General features: G+C 40.7%; 1 long non-coding RNA gene across 1 annotated transcript; it reads left to right on the top strand.

The window, feature by feature from the left end:
* On the top strand, positions 943 to 4,375 carry LOC110395200. Its single transcript, XR_002436253.1, has 3 exons — positions 943 to 1,230; positions 1,811 to 1,894; positions 2,125 to 4,375. It is a non-coding gene; the product is annotated as an uncharacterized LOC110395200 (long non-coding RNA).

Raw genomic sequence — 6,107 nt, forward strand, 5'->3', positions numbered from 1 at the left:
GTTTTCAGAAATCACAGAATCATAGAATGGCCAGGGTTGGAAAGGACCTTAAAAATCACTCAGTGCCAACCCCCTGCCATGGGCAGTGATACCACCCACCAGACCAGGCCTCATCCAAACTGGTCGTGAACACCTTCAGGGGTGGGACATCCACAGCATCTCTGGACAGCCTGTGCCAGTGCCTTACCACCTTGAGTAAAGAATTTGTTTTTAACATGTATTCCACTACTACTCTCTTTTAGTTTTAAACCCTTACTCTTAGTCCTATCCCTACAGGCCCTAATAAAAAATCTCCTCATCTTTCTTATAAGGCCCCTTTAAGTATTAGAGTGTTTCAATAACATCTCTGTGAAGCCTTGTCCAGGCTAAAATACCTCATCTCTCTAAGCCTGTCTTCATAGGAAAGGTGCTCCAGCCCCCTGATCATCCTCATGGCCTTTCTCTGGACCCAATCCAACAGCTCTATGTCTTTCTTGTGCTGGGTGCACCAGAGCTGAACCCTGCTCCAGCTGGAGCCTCATGAGGGCAGAGCAGAGACAACAATCTCCCTGAGCTGCTGGCCACGCTTTTTTTTTTTTTTTTCTGATGCAGCTCAGGATATGGCTGGATTTCTGGGTTGCAAATATATGCTGCTTGCTCATGTCCTATTTTTTGATCACTGAAGGTATTCCCAAATTCTTATCCTCAGGGCTGCTCACAATCCATTAATTCCCCAGTCTGTACTGATATCTAGGACTGATCCAACCCAGGTGAAGCACCTTGCAATTGGCCTCCTTAGATTTCATGAGGTTCAAGTGAGCCCACCTCTCAAGCCTGTCCAGATTCCTTTGGATTATACTCCTCCAGTGTTTTGACTACATAACTTTGCCTGTTGTCATCTGTAAACTTGCTGAGGGTGTGTTCTCTCCCACTGCCTATGTCATAATAGTTATTAAACAGCACCAGTCTCAATATGGACCCCTGAAGGGCACCAGGAAATGGATGGCTGCATTGGGTATCATTATAAAGACAGGCACACAGAAAAGTGAAACAGTTATTCTCCATGCTATGCCATAGTTGCTGCATGATATCCACTGCTGGAGATACACAAAACTCATCTGGAAAAATCCAAAGCAACTTGATCTAATGATGTGAACCCTGCTTTGAACAGAAGGTTTGACCAAATGAACTCTGTGATATGAAAACAGAATACTTTTCCTGATATTTCATGAAATAATATGATAAAATACTGTGAGTATATATTTTTTAAAGAAGATAATGAAACTGTATTTTGAAATTATGATAAAATGCCCTCAACTCTGAGATACAACTTAATATAATCATTGGTATTAGTAAAATTTAGTTGCTAAATATGTGCTTACATACCCATAGCTACAGTCAATATAGTCTTTGGAGCAGTACTCTTACTTCTTCATATAGATGTGTAGCAATGATAGTTACAATATAACACTTAACACTGCAACTGTTCGAAAGGTTTTCCTTTAATATCAAGTAAAACAAAACAAAAACAGGGCAGCATCCTGTAACCATGGAAACATTAATGTCCACTGCAAATTATGTTATGCTGAAAGCCGTTTCAATAACATTTTGAACAGCTGTTATAAAATACAAGGTTAATTTCATAAAGAAGCAACACCCCTGCTGTTCTGAAGTTCAGTTCTTTACAAAAACAGATACATAAATGTTGGCTAGACCACCAGACAGAGACTGAATTGGAACTTTTACATTTTCTTACTTTGAGTAATAGGAAATGACTAATCCTGGAGTGCTGAAAATTCCCTTATTGTTGGAAACTCCTCTATTGTTTTAGGCTGGAGACTCACAAGGAAAACAAGTTATGCAGAAGGGAAATCCACATGACTGGATCATTAGAAGGGTTCCCCAGCACGTGTAGGTAAGTACAGGAACTCACTTCAGACTGGTGAGTTGTTTTCTCGAACTGTTCTACTGCAATCTGGGCCTATAGTTCTGCCCATTCTGAAAGAAATAGGTCTATGTTACAGTTACATTAGGCTCTAGAGCTCTCAAACAGATCCCAGGATGAGAAGTACTCTCTGCCTACTAGGCTGATGGAAAATTTTCAGTTGTTCCTAATGTTGTCTTGCACGATTCCTTTCTCACCAGCCCCCAGCAAGGACCATGGGCAACTGTCCTGAATGACTCATCTAAAAAGAAAGAAGATATGCATTCTTAGCAGTTTTTGTGAAAAACCAGGTGCTTGAAACCAGCTGAACTGTTGCAGAAATAACACTCTTCAGGTGAAACCTGGAGAAGGATGTCCTTTTTTCAGCCGTTATTCACTACGTGTTGCACATTCTAGGAGTTGCATCTGTCTCTCGGTACACAAGGACTGGGAGGACCTGTGCCTCAGAAGGGAATGTGAGAAACTTTCCATCTCCTGATAATACAGAAGAAAACTCTCATTCTTTCCCTTCTCAGGGTTTCTAATGGCTACACATAGTATTAAGGTGGAGTGAAGGCAAGATGCAACTCCCTTCCATGAACTGGTGAAGAAGGAGCAGTAAAATTCCTCAAATGTGGAGCCTGAAATGTCTATGAATTAGGTAGGAGTAGAGAGAGGAGCTGGCATCATATTTTTTATTTCTATGGTAACCTCACCAAGGGAAGCCCAGCAACAGCACAAATTATTATGCAAAATTTTTCCAGTTTGATTTTGAACCCAAAATTCACGTGAAGCAGATCTCTTGAATAACTTCACCAATTCAGATGTTCTCACTGATTGTATCTGACTAGAACAAAGATTTATTTTTAAGTTTATAGAAATGACTTTCAGTCCTCCTAAACATCACTATATAGAAGGAAGATCAATCCTTAATTAATACTGTTGTCTTTATGACAAAGTTCACCTTCCTGAGGTTTATATCTCACATGACCACAGATTCTGCCCAGGCAGTACAACACAGATCTTTGCTGTTGCAGTAAATATTGCCATCATTTCTTCTAAGAACCTTTATTCACTACATGATTTATAAGTACAGCAGATTAAACAGGAAAAAAGCAGAAACTCTGACATAGTGTTCATGTGATGCAAGGTGCGGTACCAGATTTCCATGGAGCAGTTCTGTTTTCATGATAAACAGCTTTTAAGACTCAGCAAACATTGTCTTGTGTTGCCTCAGGGAGGCAACTCATCTGCATGTGCTCTGATAGCATCAGATGATTGCTGGGGCTTTTAAATATCACACATATGAACTTCAGAATGGCCTAAAGGTTCTCAAGCAGTGAGGGCTAAGCTGAACTTTGACACCCTGGAGATGAGGAGCTGGAGCCTTACTCAGTTTCTTGTTAAGGAAAGAGTATAATGATGACAAAGCTGTGTTGGAGAGTTGGAGGGGAAATTGGTGGTGGGGAGGAAAAGAACAGAGAAGCCTGCAAAGTGTGTTCAGTTTGACAGGAAAACCTGACCTCTGGTTAGGTCTGTTCTGTCCTCCCACCCGTACTAACAGGAACTGTCTTTCCTTGTGCATCAACAGTCAGGGATGCCCTGGGTTTACAGCTCTCTGCTGCAGGCAATGGAGTCAGCAGAATCATGTTCATTTTACTTCTATTTTTGCCTATTGCTTCCCCCCATCCCGCTCCCCAAACTGCCTCATATCTTGTTGCTTCAGGATTTGCTATGAGAACCTTCACTGTCCTTGGTTGCGTATGTCACATGACCACAGATTCTACTCAGCAGTGCAACACAGGTCTTTGCTGTTTTAGTAAACATTACCATTGTTCCATCCAGAAACCTTTATTTAATAAGTATGGCAGATTAAACAGGCTTACTTTACACACACCTGTTCCTGATTTTGATGAAAAGTAAGGAGTAACAACACATATGAGTAATAAACAATTCCGTTTTCTGACCCTGTACTGAAATCATACAGCCAGAACTCTGCCTCGACGAACCATAGATATTGCTTCAGAAAGAAACCACCTCTACCCTAAACTTTAGGGAATTTGTAATCTCAAAGACTTTTAACCAGAATGTTCAACCTTGAACTCTTTTCCGTGTCCAGTCTAGCGGCTCTCCTAGACCTGGGGTCAGATGTGCTCTTAGATGTCTTTTATGACTCAACACTCTGGCCTCATAAGTCCCTGTCATCACTGACACAGTGACAGAGACAAAATGTTACCGTGTTGTACAATTGCTTTGTAAGGACTGAAGTGAACCCAGAAGAAGCCTTTACTCTTTTAGCCAGAGGCTAAATAAGCAGCATCATAGAGCTGAAAATGTGCATCTGGACTGTGCAGAGACTTTCAGACTTCATGGCAACCTGAGGCTGCAGAATGAATAACTGATTGAAACCTCAAAACAAGAAGTTTAAAAAAAAAAAAAAAAGACCAGCTACAGACATATATTTTAAAAAGGAAAAATGCCATCTGTAAATGACAGTTCACATGAGAGAACCACGGCAGATTATATATCTGATTCTCCATTTGGATATGTTGGTACAAGACAGGTGTAGCACCAGGGAGGTCAAAACTGCTGAGAAACGGAGTTCAGGCTGAGGCTGTGTCTCTCTACTGTGTGAAAGCAGAAGGTATCATATGTGGCTGCTGAAATCACCAACTCACATGGGTACCATCAAATGCTTGTAATTAATTCAACATGCCTAGCGCCTGAAATAGCAGTGTAGGCGTTCAGACAACATGTTCCTCTGAAAAAATATACAATAAGACAGAGCCTTATACAGATCTGCTTAATGTACCTTATACTTACTGGCTTATGGGTCTTCGAGGACATGGGACTCATTGGGAGTGCTGTACCTACACTGGTGGACTCCAGAAACCTAGGAAAAACCTGAGGTTTTGATTTTAAAACTAATCCAAGTTCATATTTCTCTTCTATTCAGCCATGGTTGCATGACATTGCTCTGAAGGAATTGGGACAGTAAGGGCAGTTTAATAAAATCACACAATCATAGAATATCCCAAGTTGGAAGAGACTCACAAGGATCATCAAATCCAACTCCTCATCCTCAGAGCACCACCAAAATTAAACCATATTTCTGAGAGTATTGTCCAAACACTTCTTGAATTCTGCAAGAATCCCTGGGGAGGAGCCTCTTCTAGGGCTTCACCACCCCCTTGGGGAAGAACCTTTTCTTAATACCCAACCTGGCCCTCTCTGATGCAGCTCCATGTCATTTCCTCAGGCACCAGAAAACAAAGATCACTTCCTGCCCCACCACCTCCTTTGTTTTGAAGCTGTAGGCCACCATGAGGCCTCCCCTCAGCTTCCGAACACACAGGAACACATGCATCATGAGTTTTTTGAAGGTATCTGTTGGGTAACCTCAGAGCTACCCTAAAAATGGCTAAGTCCAGACAGAGCAACCAAGGCCAAACTTGTATGCATGCGCTCCCTGTGTTCTTTCTTGGAAGCAGAGCAGGCCTGACCATGCCCAGCTGCCACCTGAAAGGAGAAGTGCACTCCTGCTGCTGTTTTCTACAGGAAGCGTAGGCTGCATTTATAATCACTCTCATTTTCAGTGATCTTCTCCGTACTGAAGCATGTTAGCACACACAAAAAACAGGAAAGCTTTGGGTTACTGACCCATATTGGCATAAAGCCTAAAATTAATCTTCCTCTCCTGCTCTTTTCCATCCTTAGTGATGACTGAATATAAGAAAGAGCAGTGATTAGATTATTTTACTAATCCTTATCCTATTTATTAAATCATGACATTTCATCCCCCATTGAATTGCAGAACTATACTACAGAGAAGTATAATATTATTCATTTTTCTTTCAAAATACTGAATAAAAGGCACATTTATTACACACCTCAGAGGAAATTAAATAATGTTATTTTTGTGCTCAGAAATGAGACATGTTTTTATCTTGCCATGCTTAATATTCATGCTATTTCACAATGCACTTTTTTACTGTTATCAGAAAAGCATATTCCTCAGGTGTAAATTTGATCTCCTGTCTGCTAACTCAGGATTATATGAACATGCCTTTTGGCCCATTTCTTTCTTTTTATTTTCTTACATGTTACCGCACAGTGCAATAAAATAAAATATATTTTTTTCCTGATTTTTTTTTACATCTTCTTTCTCTAAACTCTTTTAAAATCCTTGTTTGAGGAGGCTGAT

Source organism: Numida meleagris, chromosome 2 (genome assembly GCF_002078875.1).
Source record: "Numida meleagris isolate 19003 breed g44 Domestic line chromosome 2, NumMel1.0, whole genome shotgun sequence".
NCBI classification, from domain to species: Eukaryota; Metazoa; Chordata; class Aves; order Galliformes; family Numididae; genus Numida; species Numida meleagris.